Source organism: Bubalus kerabau, chromosome 14 (genome assembly GCF_029407905.1).
Source record: "Bubalus kerabau isolate K-KA32 ecotype Philippines breed swamp buffalo chromosome 14, PCC_UOA_SB_1v2, whole genome shotgun sequence".
NCBI classification, from domain to species: domain Eukaryota; kingdom Metazoa; phylum Chordata; class Mammalia; order Artiodactyla; family Bovidae; genus Bubalus; species Bubalus kerabau.
In genome coordinates, this window is record NC_073637.1 from 14,486,570 (window position 1) to 14,497,500 (window position 10,931).

The 10,931-nt window shown below is 44.7% G+C and overlaps 1 long non-coding RNA gene across 1 annotated transcript; it reads left to right on the forward strand.

Annotated features, from left to right (window-relative positions):
• Window positions 1-742: 742 nt before the first annotated feature.
• Window positions 743-2,025, forward strand: LOC129626600 (uncharacterized). Its single transcript, XR_008702063.1, has 3 exons — window positions 743-978; window positions 1,068-1,098; window positions 1,656-2,025. It is a non-coding gene; the product is annotated as an uncharacterized LOC129626600 (long non-coding RNA).
• The last annotated feature ends 8,906 nt before the right edge of the window (window positions 2,026-10,931 follow it).

Sequence of the window (10,931 nt, forward strand, 5' to 3'; positions counted from 1 at the left end):
ACACAGGGATGGTTGGAAAATAGAGCAGTCCTCTGTTCAGTTAATGTCATGGTCATGCATATGTCTGGGTGAAAAGGGAATTTAAGAACCACCATGAGCAACCAGGAGCCTCTGGAGGTCGTGGATTATGTCTTTAACCATTACTTGGATATCACTGGCCCTAGCATTTATCTCTGTGTCTGAAAACCATAGTGGTCAGTAAGTGTGTGCTTAACAATGTGTGCTGAAGGAATGCAAGATTAAATGGATGCTTAAATGCATTGCAGATTGAGTAAAATATATTCTATATCAGCCTTTTATCTGGTTAATTTTAATCTAATCTTAATTCCTTATCACCTTAAGATATACACCCCAAAATTGAATTTACAAATATTCAAGGCAGAGAACCAGAACTTAGATGGCATTGATCCCACTAATTTCTGGCCACGTTGTGAACCCTCTTGGGAAAACTTTTAGCTCCAAACCAGCTGAATTACTTAGAGTGAGTGATCTGCATCATCTGTGATCAAGCAACAAGCTACTTCTGTCTGCCTCCCATCTCTTGAGCAGGGGTTGCTCATTTGGGCCCATGGATTCAACAAGGATCAGGGGACATAATTCTTGAGTTTGGATGAGAAAAAAAATACAGCTTTATTTTCACTCACAAATCTAACTGAAATTTAGCATTTTCATTATTTGTGAATATAGGCAACAAATCCTGGTGTATAAATAATATCTGTGATTTTTGTCATCCACAAAATTACAGATACTCTCCTATCTTACATCACGTTGTTGTTGGTACAGGCAGACCTCATTTCATTGTACTTCACTTTATTGCACTTCACAGATACTGCATGTTTTCTTTTTTACAAATTAAAGTTTTATGACAACCCTGAGTTGTCAGATGATGGTTAGCTTTTTTTTACTAAGCAATATTTTTTAATTATGGTCTACACTTTTTTAAAAGACATAATACTATTGTTCACTCAATAGACTACAGTAAGTATGGTATAAACACAGCTTTTATATGCACGGGGAAACCAAACATTTATGTGACTCACTTTATTGTGATATTTGTTTTATTGCAGGTGTCGGAACCAAACCTGCAGGATCTCTGAGGTGTGCCTGTACTCAAGTCTACTTCAAAGTCAGCTGAGCTATTGAATCTCTTAGATCTTATTTAATGCCTTCATAAATAAGTGCATATTGTGCTTGTGTAGCTGGGCTTCCCAGGTGGTGCAAGTGGTAAAGAACCCACTTGCCAATGCAGGAGACATAAGAGATGCAGGTTCAGGCCCTGGGTCAGAAAGATTCCCTGGAAGAGGGCATGACAGTCCACTCCAGTATGCTTTCCTGGAGAATACCATGGACAGAGGAGCCTGGTGGGCTATGGTCCATAGTGTTGCAAAGAGTCACACATGACTGAAGCAAATTCGGAGGCCTGCAGGTGCTTTTGTAGCCAGGCTCTAGGATGGTCCTTTAGGATCCTCCCCAACCCCACTCATCAGCTATTCATGCCCTGGATAGTCCTCTCCCATGATTGTGAGCTGAACCTAATGACTTGCTTCTAATGAACAGAATATGGTAAGAGTGAGAGGGTGCAGCTTATAAGATGAGGTTATCAGAGATGGTGATTTCCACCTTAGTCCCTGTCCCTCTCACTTACTCTCATGCAGCAGCTACCATGTCGTGAGCTGCTCTACAGGAGAAAACGAAGAACCATCTCAGGTCAACAGTCACTGGGGAACTAAAGCTTTCAGTTTGACCTCCCATGAGAAACCAAATCCTGCCAACACCCACGAGTGAGCTTTGGAAGCAGATCCACCCCCAGTTGATCTGAAGATGACTGCCATCCTGCCCACCTCCTAGATTGCAGCCTTGTGAGAGATCCTGAACCAGAAGACTCAGCTAACCATGCCCAGATTCCAGACCCACAGAAACCATGAGAGAAAAGATGTCTGTTGTTTTCATATGTATTTGATTCTCAGTAAAAGATAAAAAATACAGTTATCTACCATCTGGCTGTGTATCTATCATCTATTATCTATCAACTCTCCATTGATCAATAACTATCTCTCAGTATAATTCATTTCCTTTAAGGAGGGGTCATAGACTTCACCTATCTGCCAAGTGGTTCATGCCACCCAGATGTTAAGATCGCCGCCCCAGACTCTGTTTTGGAGAAGATATGGGTTCTGGAAGGGGCATTAGGTCATAGCGTACATCTGAAGCCACATCCTTCTGACTTTGGAGGTAGTGAACCGCAGGAGTAAGGAGGACTAGGGGTGGGTTTGGTTCAGCTGATTAGGTATCACAGGTTGGAGCAGAAGATTCTCATCAAGATAGCAAGAGATGCCAAAGTAAAAGAAGGAATCAGAGAACCCACATGGCAAGTTTGAGCCCAAAGTCAGAAGGATGACAGAGCAAAGGGCAAATGGAGATGCCAGGGATGGGGCCAGGTGAGTCAGACCTGGGGGGGAAAGAGCTGGCCTGACTGTGCAGTGTAGGAGTTCCCAGGGAATTCTGTGTCCTCCAAGTGCTTTAGTCTGATGTTTTTAAAGGGCAAGGCCAACAAAGAAAATATATCCCATCTCTCATTGAGAGTAGAAATGCTATCTGTGTGATCGGCCTTGTAGCCTGCTTTCTTGCATTGTTACCAAAGCCTGCATTCTTGTCTAGATGATAAACTCCTTGAGGGCAGGACCTAGAGATCAATGTGCCCCACAGATCAATCACAGTATAAATTTTCATGAATCAAGTACCTGCCAAGGGACCACTCTGGTTCTTGGGAACAAGAGATGAATTTTGGTTCAGTCTCTGTCTCAAGGCATTCATAGTCTAAAGACAGAGCCAGATAAATACTGACATTGGCCTTAGAAAACCCTAACTCAAATGTGAACTGTACTTCTAATCAGGTCTGGTGGCTCTCCAAGCCTTGACTTACATGGAATAAAGGAAAGGAGTAACGCATTTCCCTGGTTTGTGGAACATGAAATGAGATGATATGTTTAGACTTCCCCACACACGGCCTGACATATCACAGGAACTCCTACCTTCCTTCCTCTCCTACTGCTTCCAGTCTTCTGGTCTCAAGGCCTCGAGCGTTTATGTGAGGTCTGATTCCTGCGTGAGAGCTGTGGCAGACTTCTGAAGGTGGGCCCCTCTGCCAGCAGGCTTGCTTTCTCACCAACAGATGATACGAAGCTACACGACATGTTCTCTGAGCTCTCAGAGGCAGAGGCCATGTGTAACTCATTTTTGTAACTCCAGCAAGTAGAAGAGTGCTGCCTCCAACAAGGACCTGCGCAGCACATGTTTGATGCATGATTAAAAAGAGAAAAGAGAAATCCTCAAAAACCCTCCAAAAGTGAATGCAACAATGCTCTGCAAGAAAGGTTACCATGAACTGGAGAAGTAAGGGGTTTGGCCTGGCTCTTAAAAATGCAGAAGACTTAGATGAATAGAAGAAAACTGGTGGTGGTAAAAGGAGGAAGATATGGAAGACTTAACACCAGCCTTAGAATAGGGGCACCTCTGAGCAGGAAGGAGAGGCATGTGATGGGGGGAGGGCCACAAAGGGAGCTTCAGTGGCCTCATTTTTTTTTTTTTTAAAAAGGGGAATTTACTGGTAGTCCAGTGAATAGGACTTCAGCTTCCACTGTTGGGGGCGGGGGGGGGGGGGGGGGGGGGGCATGGGTTTGATCCCTGGTGTGACAACTAAGATCCCACATGCTGTGTGACATGGAAAAAAAATAAATAAATGAAATAAAATTTTAAAAGCAAACCAAAATATCAGAGGCAATTGTGCCAAAATGCCAACATGTGTTAAATTGGACTGCTAGGTGCAAAGGTGATGATTATTCTATTCCCCATGCTTCTTGTTAGGTTAGAATATTTCATGGTAAGACTGTATATTGTCACCCTGCTTATTTAACTTATATGCAGAGTACATCATGAGAAACGCTGGGCTGGAAGAAGCACAAGCTGGAATCAAGATTGCCAGGAGAAATATCAATAACCTCAGATATGCAGATGACACCACCCTTATGGCAGAAAGTGAAGAGGAACTAAAAAGCCTCTTGATGAAAGTGAAAGAGGAGAGTGAAACAGTTGGCTTAAAGCTCAACATTCAGAAAACAAAGATCATGGCATCTGGTCCCATCACTTCATGGGAAATAGATGGGAAAACAGTGGAAACAGTGTCAGACTTTACTTTTTGGGCTCCAAAATCACTGCAGATGGTGATTGCAGCCATGAAATTAAAAGACACTTACTCCTTGGAAGGAAAGTTAGGACCAACCTGCTGCTGCTGCTGCTGCTGCTACTGCTAAGTCAATTCAGTCATGTCCGACTCTGTGCGACCCCATAGACAGCAGCCCACCAGGCTCCCCTGTTCCTGGGATTCTCTAGGTAAGAACACTGGAGTGGGTTGACATTTCCTTCTCCAATGCATGAAAAGTGAAAAGTGAAAGTGAAGTCGCTCAGTCGTGTCCGACTCTTAGCGACCCATGGACTGCAGCCTACCAGGCTCGTCCATCCATGGGAGTTTCCAACCTAGATAGCATATTAAAAAGCAGAGACATTACTTTGCCAACAAAGGTCCATCTAGTCAAGGCTATGGTTTTTCCTGTGGTCATGTACGGATGTGAGAGTTGGACTGTGAAGAAAGCTGAGTGCCGAAGAATTGATGCTTTTGAACTGTGGTGTTGGAGAAGACTCTTGAGAGTCCCTTGGACTGCAAGGAGATCCAACCCTCCATTCTAAAGGCGATCAGTCCTTTAGACTGTTCATTGGAAGGACTGATGCTAAATTTGGCCACCTCATGCGAAGAATTGACTCACTGGAAAAAACCCTGATGCTGGGAGGGATTGGGGGCAGGAGGAGAAGGGGACGACAGAGGATGAGATGGCTGGATGGCATCACTGACTCGATGGACATGAGTTTGAGTAAACTCCGGGAGTTGGTGATGGACAGGGAGGCCTGGTGTGCTGCGATTCATGGGGTCGCAAAGAGTTGGACACGACTGAGCGACAGAACTGAACTGAAGAGAGGAAGGAGAAGCATTTCAGATGGGAGGAATGGCATGGGCAAACACAGAAAGATGGGGAGATTGTGGCAAGTACCAACCAGGGAAGCCCTGAGGTGGAAACCTTCTTCCACAGACTACAGACATACAGTGTCCCCACTGAGGGGGCAGGGAACAAGCTGGAGCTGTCCTTGGTCCTGAACCAAAGCCCCGCCCTTGCTAACTGCTATTTTTGTTTATCCTAGAATACTGGGGGTTTCTGCCCAATTCCCCCAGAGCTCACAGGTTTCCTTGGTATTCTCCAACATAATATTTTTAAGTCTGATTTTGCCCAGCTGCTGCAAAAACAGAAGTCTAAGAAAAGAATTTGGGTATTTCTCAGCCTAATAGTGTCTACTATTATCAAGCTCTCTCATGCACCAGCTTCTGTGGTAGTGGTTTATATACATTGTCTTATACTATTTTAATGATTCTCATTTTAAGATGAAGAAACACACACAGAATGGTCAAGGTCAGATGGCCCGTATATAGCAGAGTGGAGATTAAGCAGGCCACATAAGTATACTTCCCAGGAATTAGCTAATCACTCCTGTAGCACATGTAAACGAGGCCTTAGCTCAGAGGAAAGTATCTCATGAACTCACTGTTTCGATACGTCCTAGATTTTTTCCATATACAAAAGCAGAATCATGGATTCCAAAAAAAGACAATGGAGGTAAAAGAATCCTGCTGCTGTTGCTGCTAAGTCGCTGCAGTCATGTCCGATTCTGTGCAACCCCATAGACAGTGACCCACCAGGCTCCCCCATCCCTGGGATTCTCTAGACAAGAACTATAAACTGTCAAATCCTCTACAAACATTGGCAGCTCATTCTCTTTGTTTCTGATAGTAAAGATAATATGCCTTCTGCAGCTGTTAACAACATAAACCATATTCTGTTGCTCAAGGAAGTAAGCCATGGCCAAAGAAGGGAAAACTAAAAGGAAGAAGAAGAGAGAGAGAAAGCCCCTGAAGGGAGAGGGACAGACCTGGATATATGTGCCCTTTTTCAACATGTATTAGCAGTGTGATTGTGAGAAAATCATTTGATAGCCTCCCAGTCTCGTGTTCTCAGCTGAGAAGTAGTTATGTTAACACATGCATGTGTGCTAAGTTGTGTCCAATTCTTTATGACCCCGTGGACTGTAGCCCACCAGGCTCCTCTGTCCATGGGATTTCCCATGCAACAGTACTTCAATGGGTTGCCATTTTCTCCTCCAGGGAATCTTCCTGACCAGGAATCAAACCTGTGTCTACTGCATGCTCAGGCAAAGTCTTTACCACTGAGCCACCAGGGAAGCTGGGCTATGTCAATAAGGCTTCATATTTCCCAGAGTGACAAGATAGCCTAGGATAACTATGATAACTCTGATGGTGTAAGAGCGACTGTTACTAATGACTGCCTGCTGCCTCGTGCCAAACACTATGCTAGGCATTTTATGCACATTAAGCACATTAGCATCCATCTTCAGAGAAGGCGATGGCACCCCACTCCAGTGCTCTTGCCTGGAAAATCCCATGGGCGGAGGAGCCTGGTGGGCTGCAGTCCATGGGGTCGCTAAGAGTCGAACATGACTGAGCAACTTCACTTTCACTTTTCACTTTCATGCATTGGAGAAGGAAATGGCAACGCACTCTGGTGTTCTTGCCTGGAGAATCCCAGGGACGGGGGAGCCTGGTGGTCTGCCATCTATGGGGTCACATAGAGTCAGACACGACTGAAGTGACTTAGCAGCAGCAGCGTCCATCTTCATAATGGCCCTAGGAAATTTCTATTATTTTCTCCATTTCAAAGATGAGGAGACTGAGGTTCAATGAGCCCGCTAATAACTATCAGCTAAATCACATCCAAGTCCATTCATCAAGATGACCAGATGGGAAGTAGCTGGGGAGGTGCTGGCCCCACTCTTTAATTTTTTTTTCTAGAATCGAGGCAAGTATGAGTAGCTCCCGCTCAGAGCTGGGACCTAGAGAGAGAAAGCCTCTCAAGCTGATGCATAATTTATCAACATACCACATTCCAAATATGGTGGAATCCAGTCTGACTCTCCTGAAGCTCAAACAGCAGCTGCCCCTCTGCTTCTTCTCTGCCTCTCCTTTCCCCCAGTCTCCGGATCTAAGGAAAACCTGCTCTCCAGGCTGGTGAGAGCCCATGCAAGGGAGCAAGGCTCCCTCCTCCCTGCACAGGAGCAAAGGAGGGGAAGGGAGGGAATTGTGCCAAAGGTCACAGTGTTCCTGGTCAGTGTGTTCCGGCTTTGAAGTTGGAATGCTGTCAGTGCCCAGGCAAGAAAAACGCTGCAGGCAGCTCCACCTGCCAGACCTCTGACAAGACCCAGCTGGGCCTGGGCCTCCACAGCAGCTGCACACTGCAGGGAGGGCTGAGTTCACCCGAGACCCCCTTACCAGCCCTGGCAGCATGCAGCTCACAACAGCCTCACAGAACACCCAGGTATCTTGCTCCCAGAGTCTCTCCAAGTCAGCCACATGTGCCTCCATCACCAAATTCCACAGGGAGAATAAGTATTTCTACATTGTCCAGCTTTTTCTTCCTTCTCTCCCTTTATTCACAATTTCTCTTTAATTTGTTTAATCTTAGAGCCCTCCCCCCTCCAAAAAATAAGATTTGTTGTGCACTTACTATGTACCTGACACAAGTCAGGTGATGGTTTAGGTTTAGTTGTGAAACTATTGTTGTACCTGTTCATGTTAGAGTTTATAGAGGGAAGAAGGCACTAAACAACAAGTGAAGGAATTACTATAGAAGGAAGAGCTGTGCCCAGCACCATGAAGGAAAGAGAGCAAAGCGCTTTGAGAGAGGAGAGCCATAGGGAAATCTGAAACTGAAGATCAAACTGAGAATCAAGATCAAGTACTCCTCAAGCAGGGGGGCAATGAAGTTGAGGATTGAAGGATCAGGAGGAAGCCTTGTGAGACCACCTTGAGGGTGCAGTGAAGTTTGTCTAAGTCACAGCATGTGCAAAGGACCTGGGGCAGCAGAAACAATGGTATGTTTGAGAAACTGTAACTGTAATAGAGCATAATGGGTACATGTGAATCCAAGATTAAGCTGAAAACTATACCTAAATGGGCTTCCCAGGTGACTCAGTGGTAAAGAATTCACCTGCCAATGCAGAAGACGTGGGTTAGGTACCTGTGTCAGGAAAATCTTCAGAAGGAGGAAACGGCAACCCAATTCAATATTCTTGACTGGAGAATCCCACCAACAGAGAAGCCTGGTGGGTTACAGCCCATAAAGTCACAAAGAGTCAGACAGCTGACTGAGCACACATGCATATACCTAAATTCTCTAGACTCAGTTTTCTCAAGGAGAATCAGGTAAGAATTCAGGAAGGAGGCACATTTGAGCTGATCAGTCTGGGCAAATTAGAAGGTGAAGAATCAGATGGAAAATATTCGAGCGAGAGGTACTTAGCAGACATCCAAGGTCTCACAATTAAAAGGGATGGAGTAGCAACTTTAACCCGCACCTATTAACTTAAAGTCAGACACGACAGTGACAAAGCACACACACACACATTAACTTAAAAGTGCATATTTTTCTAAGTTTCTTCAACCAGTCTTCACTATTCTTCAAGTTGGTCTAGAGATACATTTGCATACAGACACACTGGAGAAGCCAGGGGAGTTCAGTACTGCCTATTTCCTGTCTCCCTACCACTGGCCGAACTGGCCCACACAGGGGAGTTCTTGGTAGAGAAATGCCACCACACACACGCTCAGCGCTTCCTCACGGCCCTGCCCACCCATCTAGAGCAGGCTGGCAAACTCAGATGTGGGCACCTTGGTGACTGTCACTTCCTCGTAGGGCAAGGCACCACCCTCTCTGAGCCCTTGGTCACAAGAAACCGGGGCTGATGATATAATGAAAATTGGTCCTATGGTGGAAATGCAGGGGGGAAAAATGCCATGAAAAGTACTAAAATGTAACCCTTTTCCTTTTTGCCACAGTATCTCTCTCAACTTGTCATAGTATTTCTTTCTTTCTTTTGCTTTTTTTTTGTTTGTTTGTTTGTTTGTTCGTTTATTAAGACATGAATCTTACCGAAAGAAAAGTCTCCAAAGACTGGTTTGGTGTCTGTCTTTGACTTCTGCTAATGCCACTTTGGCACCCCTCCCCCGTCAGAGAATTCAGTGTACCCAAGGACAGAGGCTATTTTTGTTTCTAAAGGAGGAAAACAGTTGCACGTGCCAAAGTACAGACTTCTTCAAAACAAGACAAAGCCCCAGACAAGGTCATGGCCCTGGCTTTTAGGAATTGGGAGGGAGGTGTACTTTCCAGCAACCTCTTGGTGGAAGATAATAATGGCATCGCTCAACCAGCGCTTCCAAGTCAAGGTCTCTAGTCCTCTGGTCTAGCGCAAGGGTCATGTGCTTCCCTATTTGAAGCTGGGAGATTATCTCGCTTCAAACAACATCAGAACATCAGCCTTTGTCCTTGCAACCCTGGCGCCTTCTTCCCTCACTCTGTAACAAGGGGCTATTATGAACACTCCGAGTGCCTGATCCAGGCCACAAGGCAACCCCTGACTGTGCACCTTTCAGATAAGCCTCTGGTTTCTCCCAACCCAACCCAGGCTCACCTTGGTTAGCTCATTTTTGCAGTCAAAAGACACTGCTTAGACACCATGAGCCAAGCATCATGCTGGACACTCAGAGACAGACCCGTTGAGCAAGTTGCAGTCTGCTTTTCTGTAAGCCTGACTTTAAAGAGAAGATTTCAATATACTGTGCTAAATGCACTAAAAAGAAAGGAGAGAACCATGGAAACCTAGAAGAACAGAAGTGAGGTTTAGACCTGTGTGGCAGTTCAGTGTAAGCTGGAGAAGGGACACAGATCTAACAAAGAAAGGAAATGACTATTTTTCACCTGTAACAATGCTAAGTCATTCATCTTATACACATGGATTATGTGACTCTTCTTCCCCCAACCTACTCATATTCTCCTTCAGCTTCTTCATCCCTCTCCCATCTTAGCCCTAGTACTTGTTTCCATAGGTACATATTTTATGTACTATAAGCTCTACAAAGGCAGCAACCAGGTCCGCTGTGTTCCCTGCTATGGTCATAGAAATTAACACGATGCCTGTCATGCAGCACACACACAATCAACATTTATCCTATTGGAGAAAGCATCTTTTGGTGATATAACTTAGAAAAATATGCCTAAGTAATTAACAATAAAAGTCGACAAATATAGATACTAAATGAATGGCACCGATTGTCAAAGTTAGAGTGACATGTTCTAATCAGCTCAATTAAATTCAATCCAGCAAATATTGTGTCTTTTGTATGAAAGAATCATTCTATGAACAAGGGGGATACAAAAATATATCAGAAAAAGGAAGCCCTGATACCCAACATGTTATCCTACAGGAGAGGATACAAGCACACAAAAATTCATGATCTATGTAAATTAGAGACTATGAAGATTCAAGCAGAGGGATTCAGGATTTTAGAAGGTGATCAGGATGCATTTTAAGTAAAGCACTTCTTTCACACACTTTCAGATAGAGTAAGAAGAAGAGATCATTCCAGGAAGAGAAAATATCAGAAATGAATAGGAAGGAAGATGGAACATGACTGGTGCTTTTCTGGAAAGTGCAGTTTGACAGTTCTCTAAAGACAGTGCTCAGGAGAAGAAGGAACTTGACTTCCAGTACTCAGTGGCCCAACCAACTCTTCCAGGGACGTCCTAGAGCCACAGAGCTGGAGCCTCATGACCTCAGATCTTGATCGCCACACTGAAGCATTGATCCCTTCAGTTCCCTGCAGCAGGGAAGTGGCACAATCAAAACCATGTCTTAAGAACATTCACAGGCATCTGTGCAGTGGATGTATCTGCTTTTGTCTGCCCAAAACCTCTGCA